The 25835-nt window shown below is 45.1% G+C and overlaps 1 long non-coding RNA gene across 2 annotated transcripts in view; it reads left to right on the forward strand.

Moving 5' to 3' along the window:
* LOC309383025 overlaps positions 1-25835 on the forward strand; it is a 904876-nt gene that overhangs the window by 155779 nt on the left and 723262 nt on the right. Inside the window, exon 4 of one of the 2 annotated variants that reach the window (XR_014173747.1) lies at positions 3006-3029. The exons of the other annotated variant lie outside the window; for it this stretch is intronic. This is a non-coding gene — a long non-coding RNA (uncharacterized lncRNA). Of the gene's footprint in view, positions 1-3005; positions 3030-25835 lie in introns of those variants that run through there. 2 annotated transcript variants of the gene reach the window in all.

Below are 25835 nucleotides of genomic sequence, written 5' to 3' on the forward strand. Positions count from 1 at the left end.
AAAGTGCAGGAAAGAAGCAAAAAGGCACAGAGACTTGGAATCCTAGAAAATCTGCCCTTGTAGTGTGCTGTTTTTTTATGGATTTTGTGGATTGTTAGGGGAATCTCGGGGGTCAGCAGCTACTTGGATGGAGACTGGAACAATTTTGGATTTCTGCGCCTGGATTTGGACTCATTTGGGCTGTATTTCAGGAGGATAGACCGAATTGGCTATGTTTGCTATGCCTGCCACATTTGGTGAATCCCGGACCTGGTAGAAGGTATAGAGATGGCTGCTTGGTGCTATCCAGCAGAATGAAATTCAATGGTGAAAAAAGAAAGGTTCTACATTTAGGCATGAAAAACAAAATGCACAGGTACAGTATCCTCAATGTCCTCAATGGAACTGCATCTACATGGAGGGAAGTATGCAGTGGAGTACCCCAAGGCTCTGTTTTAGGCCCAGTACTTTTCAAAATCTTCATCAATGATTTGGATGAGGGAATAAATGGGGAACTCATCAAATTTGCAGATAACACCAAACTGGCAGGAATAGCTAACACTCCAGAAGACAGGCTTAAGATACAGAAGGATCTTGACAAACTTGAACATTGGGCACTATCTAATAAAATGAAATCCAATGGCGAAAAGAGTAAGGTTCTACATTTAGGCAACAAAAACGGAATGCACAGGTACAGTATAGATGGTACCTTGCTCAGTAGTAGTAACTGTGAATGGGATCTTGGAGTCCTAGTGAACAACCATTTAAATATGAGCCAGCAGTGTGCAGCAGCTGCCAAAAAAGCCAACACAGTTCTAGGCTGCATAAATAGAGGGATAGAATCAAGATCACGTGAGGTGTTAATGCCACTTTATAATGCCTTGGTAAGGACACACTTGGAATACTGCATTCAGTTCTGGTTGCCACGATGTAGAAAAGATGTGAAGACTCTGGAGAGAGTGCAGAGAAGAGCAACAAAGATGATTAGGGGACTGGAGACTAAAACATATGAAGAACAGTTGCAGGAACTGGGTATGTTTAGTTTAAGAGAAAGAAGGACTAGGGGAGACATGATAGCAGTGTTCCAATATCTCAGGGGTTGCCACAAAGAAGAGGGAGTCAAACTATTCTCCAAGGTACCTGAGGGTAGAACAAGAAGCAATGGGTGGAAACTGATCAAGGAGAGAAGCAACTTAGAACTGAGGAGAAATTTCCTGACACTTAGAATATTTAATCAGTGGAACAACTTGCCTCCAGAAGTTGTGAATGCCCCAACACTGGAAGTCTTTAAGAAGATGTTGGATAGCCATCTGTCTGAAACGGTATAGGGTTTCCTGCTATGCAGGGGGTTGGACTAGAAGACCTCCAAGGTCCCTTCCAACTCTGTTATTCTATTCTATCAGGAAGACAGACATAAAATCCTGCCTCAGGCCACCAATCAGAAACACCAGAAGTTTGCAAACTTTACTAGGAAGTACTGAAGCAATAAACAAGTGGCAAAGGAAAGGTGCAAGCAAATGCTCACACACATGGGAGAGAAATCAAGTCCCCACAGGTCCAGCAAGCTCGTCTTGAGAGCCTGTGGGTTTTAGGACTATGCCATTTTTGATGTTGGATGGGGTTGCACTGTGACTTATGACTCTTGCTCAAAGAGGAGGTGGCAGCAGTGGCTAGGGGAACCTTTGCACAGCTTTGTATTGTGAACCAGTTACGCCCTTTCCCAGCCTTCGTTGGGGGCTCTGCTCATGGTCACTCATGCCCTAGTCACCTCCTGTTTGGACTACTGTAATGTACTATGCAGGGCTACCCTTGAAGAATATACGGAAGCTTTAAGTGGTGCAAAATGTGTTGTGGCCCGTCGGTGGCCAGTAGAGCTGGCAGTAGAGTCAGACAGTGAGGAAGTTGGGGAGGAACATGGGCCAGTCCTGGGGGCTGAGGAAAGCTCAGACGAGGGCTCTGCGTCAGAGGCAGAGAGGGAGCTAGACAGCAATGAGGCAGAGGAACAGCTGGAGCCTGTTCCCAGTGTGTGCATGCACAGATCTGCCAGAAGACAAGAACGTCTAAGAAAGCAGGGTCGACTTAGGAGTAAAGCCACAGCTTGGAGGTGATTGGCCCCTCCCATAGGAAACAAAAGAGGAGTGCAAGGGGAGTGGGCTTTTGCAGGAAACAATTCGTTCATTCAGTCGTTTCAAGAATGGAAAGTTCTGTTTGTGACTATAAGAGACTCTGTGCCAAGTTTTGCCTTGCCCTGCTTTTTGAAGTGGGTTATCTGGCAGCTCTCCAAATGGGATAAGGTTTGTGTTGATAAACATTCCTCTGAAAGACTGTTTACTAAGCCTTGCTGACTGTGATGAAAGGAATTCACAGTTAGAACAATTAATCAGTGGAACAACTTGCCTCCAGAAGTTGTGAATGCTCCAACACTGGAAGTCTTTAAGAAGATGTTGGATAGCTATTTGTCTGAAACGGTATAGGGTTTCCTGCCTAGGCAGGGGGTTGGACTAGAAGACTTCGAAGGTCCCTTCCAACTCTGCTATTGTATTGTATTGTATTGTATTGTATTGTATTGTATTGTATTCCTCATCTTACAATTTACTCATGCATATTTATTAATTCAATTTAGGTTATTCAAGTTGATGAAAGTTTCTCTTTGATACTAATTCTATGTAAATGAAGACATTTATTATATCACTGGATTTTAGCTTGTCCCTCAGGGACAGGAAAAAATAAAAATGATTAATACAGGTTTAAAATAGTTCTAATGAGTTGAAACAGCAAACCAATCCTTACCATAACACCTGGAAAATTCAGTCAGGCTGGCTGGGGAATTCTGGGAGTTGAAGTCCATACATCTTAAAAATTGCTGATGTTGAGAAACATTTGCTTAGATCACATGTGTCACGTGATTGTGGTGTCACGTTGCCCTCACGTTCCCCCTTTGCAGAGCTGGGGTGGCCCTGGCTTCTGCATGATGCATCTGGCCTGCAGGTCGCCAGTTTTACACCCCTGGTTTAGACTATGGGCAGGCCGTCGAAGTGATGTCCCGGTGTGTGGAAGCCGTACGGGTCTGGATGGATGACAACCGACTCAAGCTCAACCCCTCCAAGACGGAGTGGCTGTGGGTACCGGCTCCCCGGTTCAGCCAATTAATTCCATCATTGGCCATCGGGGGCATTCAACTCGCCCCCTTGGAGCGGGCGCGCAATTTGGGCGTCCTCCTGGATGCCCGGCTGTCCATGGATGACCATGTGACAGCCGTGGCAAGGGGGGCGTTCCACCAGGTTCGCCTGGTGCGCCAATTGCGCCCCCTACTGGACCGGGACGCCTTACGCACAGTCACTCATGCGCTGGTGACGTCTCGCTTGGACTACTGTAACGCTCTCTACATGGGGCTTCCCTTGAAATGCACCCGGAGACTACAGTTGGTCCAGAACGCAGCCGCGCGGGTAATTATGGGGAGTACTAGGTACTCCCATGTGACACCGTTCCTGCGCGAGCTGCACTGGCTTCCTGTGGTCTATCGGGTGCGTTTCAAGGTTTTGATAACGATCTTTAAAGCGCTCCATGGCTCAGGACCTAGTTACTTGCGGGATCGTATTCTGCCCCATACATCCCTGCGACCAATCCGCTCGCACAGAGAGGGCCTCCTCCAGGTGCCGTCCACCAGACAGTGTCGGGGGGCGGCGCCTAGGAGTAGAGCCTTCTCTGTGGCGGGCCCAGCCCTGTGAAATGACCTCCCTCCGGATATTAGGAATACCTCTGACCTCCGCTCCTTCCGTGTAAAGCTCAAGACCCACCTATTCCAAGTAGCTGGCCTGGCTTAAATATGATCTAACTATATCGCTCCTGACGGGTTTTTTATTCGGGTAATTTAATTTTATTCATTTATTTAGGGGTTTTTAAACATTGTGATTTTAATTGTTTTTATTCACCAGCCCACCTCCTCCTTGTACACGTCTTGGTATACGTCTTTGTTATATGTATGTCTTGTCTAGATATGTATTTTATATGTTTTATTGTACGCCGCCCCGAGTCCTTCGGGAGAGGGTGCGGCTAAGAAATAAATATTTATTATTATTATTATTATTACAATTAAGCCTAGAGAGGCAGTTTCCATAGGCCGCATATTTTAGGTATCAAGGAAGAACAGCATAGTACTCTTCTGTTTCATTGTGTGTTTAGTGCTATGGATGGGTAGAGGTACTTAGGAGATTTTATGTCTCATGTATTATGGGCATGATGGACCTTAATTTGAGTTCAGGTACATTTTCTACTTTGCCTGAGGTGACAACCTTGTTTAAAATACTTTTATATTTTAGAAAACACACCGTGGTATTAAAATTCACAGATTATTTGGTGGTTTAGAGAAGAAGAATTATATTCAAAGAGAAAGGATAAACAAAGAAACAATAGACAAACTAATCCAAAATGGAGTTTCATGGAAAAAGAACAGTGAAAAGAATTGGGGGGCAAAACTTTGAGTACATCCAAAATAAGATCAAGATTCAAAGAAGAACTGATTAACTGATCTGTGAAGTATGCATGATTGACTTTTTCTTCAGCCCTGGAAAATCTTCCTTTCAGCAAACAAAGGGCCGTGTTCTCCTATACATTTTTCCCAAGGAAGACTTTTAAGATGGATCACAAAGTCGAATCAACACACATGCCGAATCGGAATTAGGACTAGTTTGTTACCCTTAGGGCTGCAAAACTGAAGCTTTTTCATCAACCCCTAAAAAAAGTCTCTAGTGATGATGATAAGGATCTGTTTGCCATTAAACAAAAACATGTTTTTGTATTAAAACCACAGCAATAAATCTTCCCTGCAAAACATAATTGTGAACAGAGTTGTATACTAGTAATAATAATAATAATAATAATAATAATAATAATAATAATAATAATAATAATAATAATAATAATGACATCACACTGGTTGAGAAAAATAAGTTTACAATCATAGACATCGCAATACCAGGTGATAGCAGGGTCAAAGAGAAGGAACATGAAAAAATCACGAAATACCAGGACTTAAAAATTGAAATTCAACTATTATGGCACAAGCCAGCAGTGTTAATTCCAGTGGTAATCAGCACACTGGGTGCTATTCCAAAAGCACTGGAATTACATTTAAAACAGTTAAAATTTGACAAAATCACCATCAGTCAAATGCAAAAAGCTGCACTGCTTGGATCTGCACGTAAGCCCCTGGGTGGGGCCCGACTAGTAATCAATGCCAAATCCGGCGAAACAACTGGCCGTTGTGATACAATCGTATAATAATAATAACAACAACAACAACAACAACAACAACAATAGTACAAATTGAAGATAAGCAGCAAGAAAAAATAGCAAAGTACCAGGACTTGCAATTGAAGTTGAGCCACTGTAGAAAAAGAAATCATGTGTTGTCCCGATTGTAATTGGAGTCCTTGGAGCAATGCCTAAAGGACTACCTCGCTATTTGAAAATTCTAAATTTACCTGACTTGAACATTCTGACTCTACAAAAAACCACCCTACTTGGAACAACTTATATCCTCCAACATCACCTTAACAGTTCCTAGGTCCTTGGTTAGGACTCGAGCTTTTGAGGTACCAACCAGCCCCAAAGGGTGTGAATCTCACCAAAGATTAACCACAAAACACCACCACCACCACCACCACCACCACCACCACCACCACCACCACTACCACCACCACCACCACCACCACCATCACAACAGTGCTGAGGCCCTAGAAAGAGGGCAGAGAAGAGCAACAAAGATGGTAAGGGTTCTGCAGGCTAAATCCTATGGTGAGGCCAAGGGAACTAGGAACTAGGTATGTTTAGCCTGGCAAAGAGAAGGCTTAGGGGGAGACATGATAGCAGTCTTCCAATAGTTGAAGGGCTGCCACGGGGAAGAAAGGAGCTGATTTGTTCTGTATGGCACCTGAGGACAGGACAAGAAGCAATTTACAGAATAACAGAGTTGGAAGGAACCCTGGAATCCCCGACTTGGGCAGGAAACCCTATAGCATTCTAGACAAATGGCTATCCAACATCTTCTTAAAGACTTCCAGTGTTGGGGCATTCACAACTTCTGGAGGCAAGTCATTCCACTAATTAATTGTTCTAACTGTTAGGAAATTTCTCCTTAGTTTTAGGTTGCTTCACACTTTGAATAGTTTCATCCGTTGCTTCTTGATCTACCTTCAGGTGCTTTGGAGAATAGGTTGACTCCTGTCCTCTTCGTGGCAGCCCCTTAGATATCGGAAGACTGCTATCATGTCACCCTTAGTCCTTCTTTTCATTACACAGGACATATCCATTTCCTGCAGCCATTCTTCATATATTTTAGCCTTCAGTCCCCTAATCATCTTTGTTGCTCTTCTCTGCACTCTGTCTAGAAACCTCTCTCCAGTTGTTCCACTGATTAATTGTTCTAACTGTCAGGAAATTTCTTCTTAGTTCTATGTTGCTTCTCTTATTGATTAATTTCCATCCATTGTTTCTTGCCTTCTGGTGCTTTGGAGAAGACCCCCCCCTCTTCTTTGTGGCAGCCCCTTAGATATTGAAAGGCTGCTATCATGTCCCCCTTAGTCCTTCTTTTCATTAAACTAGACATATCCAATTTCAGCAACTATTCTTTATGTTTTAGCCTCCAGTCCCCTAATCACCTTTGCTGCTCTTCTCTGCACTCTTTCTAGAGTCTCCACATCTTTTTTATATCATGGCAACCAATTAATGGAATATCATCAGCGGGAGATCCAATCTGGAAATAAAGAAGAATTTTCTGACAGTGAGAACAATTAATCAACGGAACAACTTGCCTCCTGGAGTTTTGGGTGCTCCGTTGCTGGAGGTTTTCAAGTAAAGATTGGACAATTGTTGTCTAGGGTGGTATAAGGACTCCTGCTTTGGTCAGTAGGTTGGACTGGAAAAATCCTCAGGTTCCTCCCAGCTCTATGATTCTATCATTCTATGATCCCATAGCCATTTCACTTTGCCCACTTCCTTAACAACATTTTTCATTAACCAAAACACCACTATCAGGCTTGGTGAGCAATATAAATGTATTTTTGAAGATCAGCACTTACAGTACTGTTTCAGGTTGTAGAAAATTACAAGGTTGTCATGCATACAACGAGCAACACATTTGAGACCTCTGCTCTAAAGGAAAAGCTTTTAGTAAGTTCTTCTCTTTCTAATTAACCTCAAGGGAGGAAGGGAGTTGATGTTTATAAGAAATTTAGCCAAATGTCTCTTCTGGTTTTCCTTATTAAAAAAAATAATAATACTTGGCTTTTGTCAATTCTCTATGCATTTTGATTCAGGGGATGACTCTGGGGGCTTATCTGGTTGTAAATACTTGTTAGACTGCCAAAGGGTCTTAGGTAAAACAGCATTAGATCAGAATACAGAATGCAGAATATACAACACCAGTACAGCATAGCACAGAACAGAATAACATAGTTGGAAGGGATCTTGGAGGTCTTCTAATCCAACTCCTTGCTGTAGGAAGTTAGCATCCACCCCTCTCCTAGAAAAATGAAATATTTTAGGAAATATTAAAAGGACAGAATATTTCCCCTAAAAACAAGGCACAAACTCAGTCTCCCCACCTTTGTCAATGGCCCATTAAGGCCTGAGCCAGTCTATTCTACATAACAAAAATCTGCCTCCTTCAGGCAGAGCCATAATAGGAATCCCAAAGCCCTTTCATTAGGTCATCACCCAGCAAGAGTCAACCAAGCTTGGGACTCAGGACAGTCTACAGAGTTGCCCTTGCATGGCCCCATGGGAGTCTGACAACCAATCAGAATACAAGCTCAAATTCAAAAGCCCAGAGAGGGCATAAACCAGGGCACTTTCGCCATCTCTTCCCTTTCCCCACAGGTCCTCAAACCATGTGGTCCTGTCCACCATCAATAAACCCTCTTTCCAAGCAATTTCCATGAATCCAGTGTCTTTTTCCCCACTTGGAACTGAACCCAGAAGGATATTTCTTCCAACGTTGCCCAAGCAGGAGAACCTATATCATTCCAGATAAATAGCTGTTCTGACGTCCCCTCTTCATACACCAAACACGCCGAGACAAAGATACTGCACAATGATTTATTAACACACAGATTAGACCTTGGCAGCAATCCAGCACAGACTAGACCTTGGCAGCAATCCAGCACAGACTAGACCTTGGCAGCAATCCAGCACAGACGAGACCTTGGCAGTAATCCAGCCTGCCAAGAGGACAAGACCCGATAGCTTCTCCAGCTCTGGTAAATATGTTGATTCCTGCAAACAGCTTGTGGAAAGTCCCTCCTTGAGAGGAGCCTAATTACAACCACCTGAGTTCAATTATCTCCTGTAACTGCGTAGCTGTTCTTTACGTCTATTAGCCCTTCGTTGCCGAGCATCCAGAATCACCTCCCTTGTCTCCTCCCCACTGCTCCAAGGCATGACTTCAGGAGCACACTCCCTTTGGCTTTCACCGCTGCTCCATGCCTCAAGCACCTCCTGGTGGCCAACCAGCCTCTCTTATCCCTGCTCGGAGTCGGAACCCTGTCCAGGGTCCTCCACATCCTCTAGAGCTGAGTCATAGGGACCCTCGCTGTCGGAATCTGGTGGCAGCTCCAACAGCTCCTGCTGGCCCACAACAAATAGCTGTCCAGTGATGGAGCACCCACAACTTCTGAAGGCAATCCTTTTCACTAATGGTTCTCACTGTCAGGAAATTTCTCCTTTGTCCTAGGTTGTGTTTCTCTTTGATCCAGATCAGAGACACAGAATTCAATCTCTGCAATGTGGATTACATCTAGGATTTGCTCCATACAAGTTTAGACTTGCATCACTTAAATTGCTCATCTTTTCCTAAGAGGATTCATTTCCCCACTCCCTTTGTCATGTTTTTTTCCACCACCAAAAATGTACCAAAAATGCTATTGTAACTCCTCAGTAGGGAAATAATGTCATGTTTCTCTTGTCAAGTGTGGAGATTTAGAAGTAATCGCTGGTTGGAACGTACTTATGCCATTAGAGTAGGATCAGACTGAAACAGAAACCATGGAGATGAGAAATTCTATCTCTCACAATCAAATTAAAGCATTTCCTTTTGTGAAATGCCAAGCTTCATTTGCTTTAATAGGTTGTGACAATCTTAGGCTAAAATCCTCTTAGTGAGAATGCTAGATGGCTTCTTTGTTCTTTGCACTGTAATCACAGAACTGGAGAACAGACAACGTCCCCTGGCTTTGTAGAAGTGTTAATAGCTATACCATGAATGCAAAATAACCTCAGCTTTTGCATAATAATATCTATCCCTTAATGTACTTCCATAACTTTGGTTAATGTGTATTACGGAGTAAAACAATTACACAAAAGAACCCTAAAGATCTTATCAATTTAACAACTAAGGTTTTTATGAAAAAAAAAAACCAATCCTCTGTATCAATAAACAGTTGAAATTTGCGGTAGCTTTCTGACTGTTCCCCAATGTTGTCGATGCCATGAATATTTTTGGACAATTTATTTCCCTCTGGCTTTGTAACAGAGCGAGATTGTTATTCTGTTTCTCCACTTACCCTCTTTTGAGCTGCAGTGCTAATCACTTATGTCTTAACTGGCATATGCAGATGACTCTTGCTGTCCCCACTGTGGATCCTGATCCCTCCTGTGTTGCTTCTGATTCCAAGTCATAGCAGCGACTGACGTCCTTGCAAAGCAGGGGTGGGTTCCTGCCAGTTCTAACCTCTTCTATAGAAGAGGTTCCACAAATCTACTGTGCCGTTTAGAACCGGTTCCAGCTCCCTCCCCACGCCCGTCTGCACATCATCAAGATGAAGAGCGAGAGGAGGAATTCTGGGAGTTGAAGTCCACAAGTCTTAAAGCTGTCAAGTTTGAACACCCCTAAGTTGTTTTTTTTCTAAAGGTTTAGGGGTGCAGGGGTCTTGTAACTTAACAGCTTTAAGACTTGCGTGCTTCAAATGCCAGAGTTTCTGAACCAACATTTTGGTTGCTAAGCAAGAGCGTTGTTAAGTGAGTTTCACCACATTTTACAAGTTGGTTACGCCCACCCAGTCACATGGCTGGCAAGCCACTCCCACAAAGCAGGCCACACCTACAGAAGAGGTTATAAAAAATTTGAAACCCACCACTGTTGCAATGTGATCAGTGGCAAAACTCACTATTGATCGGAAGTCTTCTCTAATCATCCTTAAGCCAGTAAAAAGTTTTATTGGATATATCATATTGGCACAGGCTGGTGAAAACTGACTCTAAAGGTTCCCACAGTTTTCACCTAATTAAAAGTAAAAGTTTTCCCCCTTTCCCAAGCAAACAGTCACATGGTCCAATCAGGGTGCTGTCCAGTTGCTTGGTTATATCACTCCTCCTCCTCTCTTCAGCCACCTGTTGGAATGTCCTTGGTTCCCAGGGGAAAGTATTTTGTTTTAGCTAAAAAACCCCAGCTATTCCCCCTCCCTAACCCTCCTCTTCGTTGTGGCAACACTGAAGCCTCAAAGATGGCCTCAGTCAGGCCAACTTCAGAGTTGACAATTGTATTTTTATATTATTTTGTTACAGGTTGACTAAGACGAGTGATGAGTGCCCTGTTGTTCATCGGAGTATGTTTTTTACAGCAGTCTGTAGCCTCTCAGGCTTTCCGAATATATATAAAACTTGAAAGAAGGTAATTACTCTCATGATGAGAATAGAAAACTATTCAGCTCCAACTCAGAACACCACCATTCACTCAAAAACACCGCCAAGAAGAATTTCAAAGAAATTCTCAAGTATTCTGTGAATGTTATAGAAAAACATTTGGGGATCTTTTTTTAGGCAGGGGAAGTAAATTTAAGACAAATGGTAAGGTGAGATTTTCATACACTGTTAATATCTTTTCAGAGAGAAACGGCATATGGAAAGCAGCAAGAAGAGATGCCCGAAATTGTTGATGCCCAAAACAAGAGATATTAGGAAAGTTGATTTAGTAATAATGAAGATGATAGTTATGATGGAATTAAATAAAATGCAACGGAATCCATTTCTGACTGATGGATATCAATAGCAATAGCACGTAGACTTTTCAGCCAGTTCTGACAGGTTCTGGAGAACCGGTAGCAGAAATTTTGAGTAATTCGGAGAACCGGCAAATAGGCTGCCCCTGCCCCTCCCTGCTGCCTCCCAGCCGATCTTCTTTTGTTGCCTTGAGAACGGAGCTGGAAAGCAGTTTAGTGGGGTGGGGAGGGAATGAGGATTTTGTAGTATCCTTCCCCTGTCACACCCACAACTTTAACTTTAACTTAACTTTTATTTGATTTCTAGACTGCACGCTCTCCCAGAAGGGACTCGGGGTGGTGTACAGTCATATTAAAAACAATAAATATACATAATATAAATATAAAATAGATATAGGTGTGGCTGGAGGAGGTAACGTATAGTTTGCTGTACAATAATAGTTAAAGTTAGCTTTAAAATTTAAAAATTTAAAAAATTTAAAAATACATTAGAAGACCCGTAAAAACTATCCCGGGATAAAATATTTGCCAGGAGGTATAAATGGGACTATAAGTGGGCCAGGCCAGCTAATTGGAACAGGTGGGTCTTAAGTTTCTGTCGGAAGGAGCGGAGGTCGGTAGTAGTTCTGATATCGGGGGGGGGGGGGTCATTCCAGAGGGTTGGGCCCATCACAGAGAAGGCTCTACTCCTGGGTGCCGCCTGTTGGCATTGCTTGGTGGACGGCACCCGGAGGAGTCCCTCCCTGTGAGAGCGAATTGGTCGCAGGGATATATGCGGTAGGATGCGATCCCGCAGGTAGCTAGGTCCTGTGCCATGGAGCGCTTTGAAGATGGTGATCAACACCTTGAAACGCACCCGAAAAACCACAGGCAGCCAGTGCAGCTCGCGCAGGAGAGGTGTTATGTGGGAGTACCTAGTACTCCCCATGATAGCCCGCGCGGCTGTATTCTGAACTAGCTGTAGTCTTCGGGTGCATCTCAAGGGGAGCCCCATGTAGAGAGCATTGCAGTAGTCCAGACGGGACGTCACCAGCGCATGAGTGACTGTGCGTAAGGCGTCCAGGTCCAATAGGGGGCGCAATTGGCGCACCAGGCGAACCTGGTGGAATGCCCCCCTTGCCACGGCTGCCACATGGTCATCCATAGACAGCCGGGCATCTAGGAGGACTCCCAAATTGCGCGCCTGTTCCACAGGGGGCAGTTGCTCGCCCCCTATGGCCAGCGATGGAGTCCACTGGTTGAACCGAGGCGCCGGTAACCACAGCCACTCTGTCTTGGAGGGGTTGAGCCTGAGTCTGTTGTCCCCCATCCAGACCCGCACGGCTTCCAAACACCGGGACATCATTTTGACAGCCTCGTTGGGGTCAACCCAGAAAGCCAACCCACAGAACCGGTAGTACACTTTTTTGAATCCCATCACTGTACTTCCCCATAGTGCTTTACAGAACTCTCCAATCAATAGATTGGATTCTATTGTCTCCAATCAAAAGACATTATAACGGGAGTTCTGAATTCTTTGGCTGAGTTTCTTCAAAAAGAAAAAAAAAGATGGAAAAAATGGGAAGAAAGGACAACATTGTAAAACTCTGTCAAGAAGACGAACCATAAAATCTTAGTCCGAAATCATTCCTTGCTGACAAGGATTGCAACTCTGAGAACTCATTACTGGGTGTAAAGAAGGGGCTGGCTGAAACTCCTTTCATGGTCTTGGAATTAATTAATTTTAATCATTTTAATTTAATGCGATACAGAGCAGATAAGAAAGATTGCCAATGTGCAATGATTGAGCTTTTTCAAATGTTAATTGAAATCCTTTCATTCCTTCCCATCACGTCCTGAGTACTGTGCTTTGTTTGATGATGCAGATGAAGAAAATGGCATTTTCTTCATCAACACTTTGCGGTTGTGGTGGTGGACAAGATAACACAGGGAGTAACAATTGGGAGCAGAATTTCCATTGCTAAGCAAGATGGTTGTTAAATGAGACATACCCAATTCTGTAACATTTTTTTTGCTACAGTTGTTAAAGGAATCAGGTGGCTATTAAACCAAATCTGGCTTTTCCCCATTGACTTTGCTTGCTGGGAAGATCCCAAATAGAGATAGTGTGATCCTGGGATCCTGCAACAGTCGTAAGTGTGAAGATTGGTTGTAAGTCACCTTGTCAGGGCTGTTGTATATTCAAATTGTAACCAAACGGACTGTTGTAAGTTGAGGACTACCTGTAGACAGAAAAGGCCATGCAGCACCCAACATTAAAGACAGGATGAAAGGAAATAAAACATTGGGTGGCTGCCATATCAAACCCATTCTAAGCTGTTGCCATAGTTCATCTGATGCCAGAGAGAAGTCTATAAAAAGGTGTGGTTACAATACTGAGGGATATAGATTAAGTATGGTAATATTTATAATGGAGTAGAAATTTTCTGGCCAGATGTCAGCCTTTTGAAGGAGTCTAGACAAGAAACCATGAATAAATAAATTCTTTACAAATTCATTGTAAAGTTGCCGTAACAGAATCATGGAAGTCTGAAAACTCTTTCTCTCAGAGAGTGCTAATGATTGAATGACTGCAAAGAAATATAATCCTTCCATTCCCCCCACCTCATTTTATCAGAATCTATCCTTCCATCTCTCCACCCTCCAGTCTCAACTGTCAATACCTATCCTTCCATCTCCCCACCCCGCCACCATCAGAACTGACTGATAAAGCTTCTTGGGTGAGAAGTGAAACGTTTTCTTCTTCTTGAAGGGAAAAAGGAACCCTGTCCAGTTGTCTTTGGAAGGGGGGAAAAAAACACCTTTGTCCTGGATGGCTGAGAACCTCCACAGACATTGTCCCCACTTTACTTTCTAGGAAATTAGGAAGGATCCCAGGGGTGGAGTGCTACAGGTTCGCCTGGGTTCGGGAGAACCTGTAGCTAACGTTATGGCCAGTTTGGAGAACCTCCAAATCTGTGGTGGGTTCCGGTATGCTGCACACGGGGCCGGGCGTCCTAGATGGGCTCGCGCTGTGCGCACATGCATGCACCACTGCCCTACGACACCCAGCTGGCTGGCGGAGGTTGCACAGGCACATGCTGTGCGCGTGCACACAATGGGCTGGTCGTGTTATTAAACAGCCATGGAACGCAGGTGGGTGGGTGGGCCAAACAAGCCACCATACCGGAACCCACGACTGCTCCAAATCCCACACCTGACTGGCCCCTCCCCTCCTACACCACCCCTCCCAGGAGTCTCCACATGGTCCATTTTGGATATGAGGTAAGTGTGGAGACCTGGGGAGGGGGAAAATGGGTCTCCTGGAAGTTCTGGAAGGCCGGAAATGGGCCCCTTTCCGGCCTCTGGAGGGTCTCTGGAGGAGGATGATTTCGCCCTCCCAGAGGCTTGAGGAAAGCCTCCAGAGCCTGGGGAAGGCGAAAATGCCCCCCCTGCTGTGATGCAGGAGGCCGACTAGGCCACTCCCACCATGGCCACGCCCATCCAGCAACCGGGCAGAGAACCTGTTGCTGAAATTTTTGAAGCCCACCCCTGGAGGATCCCTTCTGAGACACTTTCCATGCCTCCATTACTTCTTTGGGGCTGAGATGTCTCTTATCTGACCGATTCATCCAGACAAATTCTGCTGAGCAATACATTGCTAGCTTTTTCTTCTTGCCTGGTTCCTTCTCTTGGAAGGACAGAATGGAGCAGGCTGCATTATATTTTTTTGGCTCCTAAAATAGTTAGCTATCCTACTGCAGTTGGTTTGGGTACCTGGAATGAGGAAGAGGCATCATGTTGACAGAATTAAAATCAGAATAGAACTGGAAGGGACCTTGGAGGTCTTCCAGTCCAGCCCCCTGTTCAAGCAGGAGACCCTAAACCATTTCAGACAAGTGACTTTCCAGTCTCTTCTTAAAACCCCCCAGTGATGGAGCATCCACAATTTCTGAATGCAAGCTGTTCCACTGGTTAATTGTCCCCACTGTTAGGAAGTTTCTCCTCAATTCCAGATTGTTTTTCTCTTTGATCAGTTTCCATCCATTGCTTCTTCTCCTGCCCTCTGGTGCTTTGCAAAATAAATTGACCCGCTCTTCTTTGTGGCAGCCTCTCAAATACTGGAATATTGCTATCCTGTCACCCCTAGTCCTTCTTTTCTCTAGACTCGCCAAACCCAAATCTCCAACCCCTATTCATGTTTTAGCCTCCAGGCCTTTAATCATCTTAGTTGATCTTTGCACTTTTTCCAAAGTCTCAACAACATTTTTCTAATGTGGTGACCAAAACTGGGTGCAGAGCATGACTTAGATAGACCGTACGCTCTGGACTAGAGCTGTGTCCTTCATATTCTTCATAGTGAAAACTCCTGGCAAAACAACAACAACAACAACAACCTGGAGATGCAACATGTTTCAGAATGCAGCTGTGCTGTCTCTGAGCTACACATTAATCATGGCTCCTTGGCGGAGATTTATGCACAAGGGGGAGACCTACCTCTCCATTGATAATAAATCTTACTCCTTCTGCCGCTGTTATAGCCTTAATAACACATGGCTTTAATGGCAATTGTACCACCAAAATGAAATTTCTGACATACCATTACCCTCACTCTTGATTATCTTAAAGCACCTTGAACATTTTAGCACTGATAAATTGCATGCCTCGACTCCCTTAATTCAATGATAATAGAATCATTTTTTAAAAAATGCTGCTCTTGAATTTCAAAACATTCTTTGTTCTAACAATTCACTCCCATGAATAATTTTGCTTCATTAATTTCAAACATAATTTACATTTCAACCACTCAATGGTGTAAAGAGATGCTTAGATATGTTCTTCCTAGCGTACATAGATTGCCAGGCATATATTCACCAGTTTTTTTCTATTTTTACTTGTCTTATTATGCATCATGTATCTATTCCACTTCGGTCCCTCCACCAATCACTTCTGGGCAGGGATCAGGGAGGACAAGTGTTACTTGATATGCTGTACAAAATAAATGTACAGGCTTTTTTCTTATGGCTGTGTTAAAAGGGCATTTCTCCAATCCTTTAGCTGTCAGAAAATATATAAATTTCATTGTCCCATTGGCCAAGCACTATTCTGCTTCGAAAATGGGGCAAATGATTGATGTAGTACAGGGAATCTTCAACTTATAACCATTCATTTAGTGACTGTTCAGAGTGCCAATTTATTAAATTTATATACCACCCATCTCCCTGATAGGGTGACTTAGACTTCGAACTTAGATTTGGAATACTTTTACTGTCACTTTGAATGTACATTAATCGGCATATGTTAAAATGAAATTTTGTTGCATATGACGACTCTGGGTGGCACTGAAATAAGTGAGGATCCTCACACTTATGACTGTGCAGCCCCTCATAACTGGTAATCAAAATTTGGGTTGCTTGGCAACAGGCATGTATCTACAATGATTGCGGCATCCCAAAGTCATGTGATCACCATTTGCAACCTTCCCAGCTGACTTCCAACAAGCAAAGTCAAAGGAGGAAGCTGGGTTTGTTTAACAACCATTTGATTCACTTAACAACCATGGCAAAAAAAGATTGCAAAATTGGGCATGACTCACTGAACAACTGCCTTACCCCAGTCGTGGCTATAAGTCAAGGACTATCTATCATTACTATGTTAATGAAGGACATAGTTAAGGAAATGATTGGTAGAGTTTCTGGACTTAATTTCCTCTCATACCTCGTATTGGTTGACAATGGGAATAAATAGCAATAATGTTCTGGCCCAACCTTAGCACAAGCAAGAAACAGACCCCTTGTCACAACCCCCCCCTCTATTTACCTCTTGTGAATTAATGGCATTCACCCACTGAAAAGTCCAAGCAAGAGTCCTGCAAAGAGTTAACTACAGCAACAGACCTTATTAGTTTCTTGCGATAAAGGCTGCAAATTAAATTCTGGCGAGCAGTCTTTGTTGCATGAAACACAATGAGCAAAATCTCCAGAAACACGAACTGTTGTCTCCAAGACAATCACTCCCCTTTCCTTCTATTTATTCCCCAGCCAGGGAGGGGCCATTCAGCGTCCATGTTTGCTTTGCTTCCCGAGTCGATTCCTTGTCCTCCCTTGTTCACCTCTCCTAACTGCTCTGAGCACATGCGCATCTGGAACAGGCCCCGGCTGTTCTTCTTCTTCACTCATCTCAGTCTCCAAAGGCAGCTGCCTCTCCAGTGGCTGGCAAATGTCAGACCCTGGCACTATCTCTGTGTCTGATGCAGAGCATCCATCAGACTCCCCACACTCCCTTCCCCAGACTCCAGAACTGGCCCAAGTTCCTCCCCAACCTCCTCCTCATCTGAGTCTGCTGCCAGCTCCACTCTTTCCAGAGTCTTACATCTTTTTTTTATAATGTGGTGACTAGAACTGGATTCAGTATTCCAGGTTGGCCATACTAAGGCTTTGTAAAGTGGTACCAAATACTTCACGTGATCCTGGTTCTTCTATATCTCTATTAATGCAGCTTTGGATTGCATTGGCTGTTTTGGCTGCTACGCACACTGTTGGCTCATATTTAAGTGAGAATTTAGACTTTAACCCCCTGGCTGTACTGCTGCATTCATCACTACATTTTCCTCTTTACTATGTGTCAGGCATATAAGGAAAATGGGAGCAGAGAGGAGGGTAGGGACAAAGCATTCTTTTTGAAAATTTGCTGTTTAGGAAGTTAAAAAGAGAAGGAGGATCATGTTTCCCAGAATATCAATAATAATTTTTTATGGCCAAAAGACCCAAATAGCAAATTACAGATATATTCTAAAATTTGGCATTAGATAAAACAGTTTAACAAATAAAATAATTGACATATATAGGACACAAAACATTTAAACCCTAGCTTATTCATGTGCTAGTAAAGACCTTGTTTTTATAGCCATAGTTAAAAATTTGGCTGTTGCCTGTACAATTTAAGGATTTTAATCTGGAAGCAACATTTTAATATACTTAGAAATATCTCTCCCTGGGGTTGATTTTAAAATAGGCCATATAACATCCTGCCAAAAATTCTTGTAAAATTCAGAATACGATAACATATGACCCACTATTTCAAGATTAATACTGCTATAAGGACAACACCGAGAGATGGGGATTTTTTAAAATCTACCATACAGTATAACATATCTGATGGAAACGGATCTAATTAGTTTTAAAAAAAAAAGATTACTGGTATTCTGTATTTACTTAAATGTAAACTCATAAATAGTTTAGGGAGCTGAAAAGTATATTTGCAATTAATTCCATAAGTTACTGGAGAACAAGAAATGTTGGTTTTTGCCATTAATTCCTGTACTGAATTACCCCATCATCTATGTATTAAACAAAGATTATGGGATAATTCAGTGTACTGAACTATAGCTGCCTAAAAATCTGGTTGTGCCTTAAGCTATCAACAGATGCTTGCCAAATCTAGTCAATCATTCCAATGTTTCTTTTCCAGATTGATGGGATTTCCTCCATGAATTGAATTTGTACCTCATTCTTAGTGGATTGAAAGAAAAACGTACAGAATGCAATTCCTCAACTCAACTCAACTCACCTTAGCTCACAGTCACCTCCCCTCCTGCTCCCTTCCCCTCTCCTTTTCTCTCCTCCTTCAAAGGACCACTAACTTAAAGAAGGACAGATGTCCAATTAATACAACTGATAAAAATATTGTACATATTTCCAGTGGCATGCTCAATACTCTTAGAAGCTGGAATAGTCTTTCCACATATCCTGGTCTCTACTATGGATAAAGTACTTCACATCTCCTGCTGATATTTTTGACCAACAGCATAATTTCTTTCAATTTCATATTGGGAAACTTACTGACTGAAGAGTGTTTATACTCCTGTGGGGAGAATTCTTGAGTTTAGAAGATTTTTGTATTTTGATTAAAAGTAGATGCAAAAAAGAAGCCCAATAAAAATAACAATAACCGGGTCCAGTAATACTATGCTTAATAGGCAAGCTTCACAAAGTCTTTTAGGAGGTGCACCTAACAGAAAAAACCAATGCATAATAGGAGCTGTAAATGCTATAAGTGAGTGACACAATTGGAGGCATTTTATAAGGATGAAAAAGGGCCCCGATTTTGCCCCCTCCAGACATGGTTTACTCTTTTTGATTATCTATTTTTTCCACTGATCCAAGACGTGGTCTTGTTCCTCAGCTGTGTTGGCCAAGCTTCACAAAATATAAAGAATTGGCCACAGATTAATTTTGTATTATTGAAAGGCTTCAAAGTCATCAATCTGTAACCAAAACAAATGAGTCATTTGTCCATCACACCAAAGGGGCTTTTTATACTTAAAAACAAACTTTCTTTCTGCTGTTGGAAGGAATGTCCATTTGGGTTCAGCTCCAAGTGGGGAAAAAAAAGACACTGGAGACATGGAGGTTATTACGTTTGAAGGGGTGGCAATGACTGAGGCAAGGCAGGACTCGGATAACAAGGCTTTATTACAACAGCTAACACAACAGCTAACTCCAGAACCAGAAAGCTTGAACAGTTCCCGCTTGATAGCAATTTATACGCAGGCAGTCCCACGGTTAGCCAATCACTGTGCAGTAACTTTCCAGCTCTTGCCACGCACACGCCTCAACCAATGGCGAGTCTCAGAGACAGAGCCATGTCTCCGAGGCTAAGATATAACACCCCTCTCCACCAGCCTGGCGCATGTGTAATCCTGCAAATATTCAGACCGCCTGCGCATGCAGTCAGATCTTCTTGTCTCAGCTGGAACTGACGCAGGAGAAGGAGGAGGAGGAGGCTTCTTCAGGGGAACTGCCTGCGACTGCGCTAACTCTCTGCCTGGCAACTTTGGATGCAACCCTGATTGCCCAGGTAAGTCTGGCACCGGAATGCTAGACTGCCAGGTCGGGCAATGCGGTGTTTCTGCGGAGGTGTCCAGAACAAACGGGGGGGTCTATAGGACCAACTGGGAAGAGATCAGCTGGCGTCTGCATCGAGGCCATCCGTGGTCGCAGCTGATCAATGTGGTGGCGCCAAATGTGCCCATCGCCTAGACCAACCCTGTAAGAACAGGGACCCATTATTTGCAGAATGCGCCCCGGTAACCACCTTGGCTCATCCCCATAGTTCCGCATGAAAACCAGATCCCCCATTTCAAAACCCCTGGCGTGGTCGTTGTTGTCGATAGGTTTGTCATTGTTGTAGCTGGGGTGAAGTCGATCAAGGTTAGTCCGGAGGCGGCGGCCCATTGACAACTCTGCAGGGCTGCGGTTAGTTAGGGGACATGGAACTGTGTGCTGTACTAACAGGTATCTGTCAATTTGGGCCTGCCAGTCCCCTGGACCTAGCCTAGCTAGAGACTCCTTAACAGATTGCACCGTCCGCTCCGCCATGCCATTGCTGGAGGTATGGTAAGGGGCCACCAAGATGTGTTGGATGCCGTGTCCCGCTAAGAGCATCTGAAAAGACGCAGATGTCATCTGGGCCCAATTATCGGATACTAATATGTCCGGGCAACAATGAGTTGCGAACATCTTTTGCAATGCCCTAATCAGAGCCTCGGTAGTGGTCGATGGCATTAGGATGACTTCCACCCACTTTGAATATGCATCAACCACTACCAGGAACATCTGTCCATGGAAAGGCCCTGCAAAATCCACATGGATCCTAGCCCAGGGAGTCTTGGGGTTCTCCCACTTCCTCGGTTCCGCCGCCGGGGATGCTGGCCTGGACTGCTGACATTCCTGACACCTGGCCACCCAATGTGCAATAGCCTGATCCAGTTCAGGCCACCAAAAGTAGCTTCGGTCCAGGGCCTTCATCCTTACTATTCCAGGGTGCCCCTCATGCAGACAGTGGAGGATAGGTTCCCAAAGTTGAGGAGAAACGACCACCCTATGGCCCCACAGTAGGCACCCTCCTTGTACCGACAGTTCATGCTGCTTGTGCTTGAACGGCAGGAACTGCGAGGTAAGCTGAGTCTGCGGCCAACCCCTCCTTACCCCATGAAGCCATTGGCCGAGATCATTCGTGGGTTTGGGGTAGATTACCATCTGTACGTGGATGACACCCAGCTGTACATCTCTACCCAAAACCACCCCAGCGATGCTATCGAAGTGATGTCCCGGTGTCTGGAAGCCGTACGGATCTGGATGGGAAGTAACAGACTCAAGCTCAACCCGTCCAAGACTGAGTGGCTGTGGCTACCGGCGCCCCGGTTCAACCAGCTTACTCCATCACTGGCCATTGGGGGCGAACGTCTGGCCCCCGTGGATCGGGTATGCAATTTGGGCGTCCTTCTGGATACCCGGCTGTCCATGGATGACCATGTGACAGCCGTGGCCAGGGGGGGGGGCGTTCCACCAGGTCCGCCTGGTGCGCCAATTGCGTCCCCTATTGGACCGGAGCACCCTTCGCACAGTCACTCATGCGCTTGTGACGTCCCGGCTAGACTACTGCAACGCTCTCTACATGGGGCTCCCCTTGCGATGCACCCGAAGGCTGCAGCTGGTTCAGAATGCGGCCGCGCAGGCAGTCTCGGGAGTCTTTAGCTACTCCCACGTAACACCTCTCCTGCACGGGCTACACTGGCTGCCTGTGGCTTTTCGGGTGCGTTTCAAGGTGTTGACCATCATCTTTAAGGTGCTCCATGGCACAGGACCTAGTTATTTGTGGGATCGTATCCTGCCCCATACATCCCTTCGACTGATTCGCTCACACAGAGAGGGACTCCTCCGGGTGCCGTCCACTAGGCTGTGCCAGCGGGCGACGCCTAGGGGAAGGGCCTTCTCTGTGGCGGGCCCGACCCTCTGGAATGACCTTCCCCCCGACATTAGAATGGCTACGGATCTCCGCTCCTACCGTCAGAAACTTAAAACCCACCTGTTCCAGCTAGCCGGCTTGGCCTAATTCCACCATTCCCACCTCAGTTTTATTTCTAAATTTTATGATTGGTTTTATGGTCTGTTTTTAATTTTTATAAATTTGTACAGGGGTTGTTTAATTTGATTTTTAGCTATGTATACGATTGTTTGTATGGTTTTAAAATTTATTGCTGTACACCGCCCCGAGTCCCTCCGGGGAGAGGGGGCGGTCTAGAAATCTAATAAATAATAATAATAATAATAATAATAATAATAATAATAATAATAATAATAATAATAATAATAATAATAATCTAAAACCTGAGCCACAGTAGCATCCCTAGCCAAATGGATGGCAACATCGGTGGCTGTTAAGGGAACCGGGAGATCCTCTATCAGTAAAACCACAGGGTCAGGATCCGGGTCAGCCTCGGTCGCCGGCAGGGGGCAACGGCTTAGGGCAGTGGTCGGCAAGCCGCGGCTCGCGAGCCACACACGGCTCTTTACACATTTTAATGCGGCTCTTCTGTGTGCCGGGTGCCCGCTGCCCTCCCTCCTCTCGGGCACTTCAAAACAAGCACCCCTTTCCCTTTTTTCTTTTCGACCCACAATGATTAGGGAGGATCCTGAAGTCGGGTGGGGACGAGAAGCGAGGAGGCAGAAAAAGAAACGGAGGCTAAGGAGCTTCCCCCCGCTCCCTCCCAGCAAAAATCTAACCGGGGAGCCGGGCGGGCAGTAGCAAATTAGCCGATCATGCCGCGTGGAGGATCCTGAAATCGGGCGGGGACGAGAAGCGAGGAGGCAGAAAAAGAAATGGAGGCTAAGGAGCTTTTCCCCCCCCGCCTCCTCCCAGCAAAAATCTAGATTTTTGCTGGGAGGAGGCGGGGAGGGGGGGGAAGCTCCTTAGCCTCCGTTTCTTTTTCTGCCTCCTCGCTTCTCGTCCCCGCCCGACTTCAGGATCCTCCATGCGGCGTGATCGGCTCCACCAATGGGGGAGTTTTAAGAGGTAACAATTGGCTGTTTTAAGACTGGTGGACTTCAATTCTCAGACTTCTGGGAGTTGAAGTCCACCAGTCTTAAGAGCCAATTTTGCAGATCCCTGGGCTAATATGATTGATGCCCTTGGTGGACTTCAATTCTCAGAATTCTGGGAGTTGAAGTCCACAAGTCTTCAAGCTGTCAGGTTTGAAGACCCTGGGTTTTTTTTTCTAAAGGGTTGGGGGTGCGAGGGTCTTGCAACTTGACAGCTTTAAGACTTGCATGCTTCAATGCCAGAGTTCCTGAGCCAACATGACTGGAGGAGGAATTCTGGGAGTTGAAGTCCACAAGTCTTCAAGCTGTCAGGTTTGAAGACCCCTGGGTTTTTTTTTTTCTAAAGGATTAGGGGTGCAAGGGTCTTGCAACTTGACAGCTTTAAGACTTGCATGCTTCAATGCCAGAGTTCCTGAGCCAACATGACTGGAGGAGGAATTCTGGGAGTTGAAGTCCACAAGTCTTCAAGCTGTCAGGTTTGAAGACCCCTTGGGGTTTTTTTCCTAAAGGGTTAGGGATGCAAGGATCTTGTAACTTGACAGCTTTAAAACTTGTGTGCTTCAAATGCCAGAGTTTATTGAAACTAAAAACAGTGTACCATCCTATGTATTTTCGGTTTTAAAAATGTGGCTCTCAAAATAAATTTCAATCGTGGTTTTGGCGAGATTTGGCTCAGTTGAAAAAAAAGGTTGCCCACCACTGGCTTAGGGCATCCGCATGCCCCACCTGTTTCCTGGGCCGATAGATTAGCTTATAATTGTACGCAGCTAGGAATACAGCCCAACAGGACATGTAGGGTGATAAGATCGGAGGAGTTTGACTATTGCCTGCCAATAAACCCAGTAAAGGCTTATGGTCTGTCACTAACTCAAAGAAATGTCCGTAAAGGTAGTTGTGGAATCGTTTAATTCCAGCTACCGCTGCTAATGCCTCCTTGTCTAATTGACTATAATTTCGTTCCGGAGGGGACAAAGTCCTTGAAAAGTACGCCAGAGGTGCTGTCACATGTGAGCGTCAGGGGAAGGTGGTCGCAATACTGGACAAGGACAGCATTGGATGTCAAAAGCTCCTTTACAGCCACAAAAGCAGCTGCCTCCATACGACCCCACCCCCACATAGCCCTACTATTGAGGAACTGATGTAGGGGCTCTGCTACAGAGGCTTTATGGGGCAAAAACACGGAGTAGAAATTTAGGAGGCCAAGGAAAGCTTGCAATTGGGCCTTATTGGTTGGTACAGGAGCCTGCTTAATGGCTGCTATCTTTGAGGTGGTAGGATGGATGCCCTTGGCATCAATCAGATACCCCAAAAATTCCACTTCGGTTACCCCTATCTGACACTTAGAAGGCTTAAGCTTTAACCCCACCTCCTGGAACTTCGACAAAACGGCACGCAAACTCGCCATGAGTTCAGTGCTGTTTCTGGTGGAAATAAGCACATCGTTGAAGTGTGGGACAACTCCCGAGATGCCGTGCAGCAATCACTCCATGAGGCTCTGGAATATGCCCAGGGCTACACTGACACCAAACTGGAACTGTCAGCATTTAAAAGCTTCCTATGGGTGATGATAGTCTGCGCTTCCGCAGCATCATCATCCATAGGAAGCTGCTGATATGCCTGAGCAAGGTCCAGTTTGGCGAAAATGGAGCCCTGTCCCAACGTATGAAGCAGTTCCTGTACTACAGGGACAGGGTAGGGGTTGGATTGGAGACCCCTGTTTATTGTGCATTTAAAATCCCCACACAATCTAATGGAGCCATTGGATTTCAAAAGAATCATGATGGGGGTCTCCCATTTGGAGTAATCCATGGGCTCTAACACCCCTTGGGTAAGCAACTTGTCTAGTTCAGTTTCTACTTTTGGACGCAGGGCCAGGGGGAGCCTCCTGGGCTTGAGACGGATGGGAGCAATCTGAGGGTCCAAATTAAAACTAATGGGGGTTCCCTTATAATTACCTAACGACCCATCAAAAACTGCATCAAACTCCTTAATCAGGCCTTCAAACTCATCAAGGCCTGTCATTGCATGCCACGCAGCGACGCTGAGGCCCAGGGCATCGAACCAGTCCACGCCCAGTAGACTGGGGAGGTTGCCCTGGCCGACGATGAGGTTGCCCTGGCCGACTATGAGGTTGCCCTGGATGACGATGAGGTTGCCCTGGACGACGATGCCCTTAAAACTCGGAGTGACCACTTGGAACCAGCCACTGCCTACTACTGGAATATAGTTCCCCTGATAGTCCTGCAACTTAATAAAACAAGGTGACAGATGCTTCTTTGCTAGGGAAGGCACCAAACGCTTGATAGTAGACCAGGATACAATAGACTTTGAAGAGCCAGTGTCCACCTCCATGCGACAGGGCTTGCCCTCGAGTTGGACGCTGAGATAAATCTTATTTCCGGATGTTGCGTTGGTCTAGCTGTTCGGCAGAACAGCCTGCCACTATTCACGAAAAATTGCAAAACAGTCCTCCGAGGTGTGGTAAGACCATGACTTTGTCTTTCAATAAGTTGCACGGTCAGCTGGTTGACCTTGAGGAGGAGATGGTGTGCGGCACACCTTAGCCAAATGTCCTATTTTTCTACACTTGTGGTAAATAGCTGATTTGAAACGACACCAGGCACGCGCATGGTTCCCGCCAAAACCAGCACAGTAGTTCTGAGATAATTTCATTCGTGAGTGCCCTGCTCCGCTGCCTGCTGTTTTGAGGCGGCTCATCGGTGTCGGATGAAGAACGTTCGTCCACCTCCCTGTGATGAATAGGCACAGACTTAGTAGATGGTAATGCAGGGGGCGCTGCGGCTTGACCCCTTTCAATCTCGGCAGAGGACTCGTTGGATATCTCAGAGGCATGAGCCTCATCTAATGCTGCTTGCAGGCTGAGCTCAGAATAGGCCAACAGATGGCGGTGCAGCCTCGAATCGGTCACCCCGCACAGGAATTGCTGAAGTAGGGAGTCATCTAGATTAGGAAAATCACAGTGCAATGCCGCAGCCCTGAG

The sequence above is a fragment of the Natrix helvetica genome (assembly GCF_964273705.1).
Source record: "Natrix helvetica genome assembly, chromosome: 1".
NCBI classification, from domain to species: domain Eukaryota; kingdom Metazoa; phylum Chordata; class Lepidosauria; order Squamata; family Natricidae; genus Natrix; species Natrix helvetica.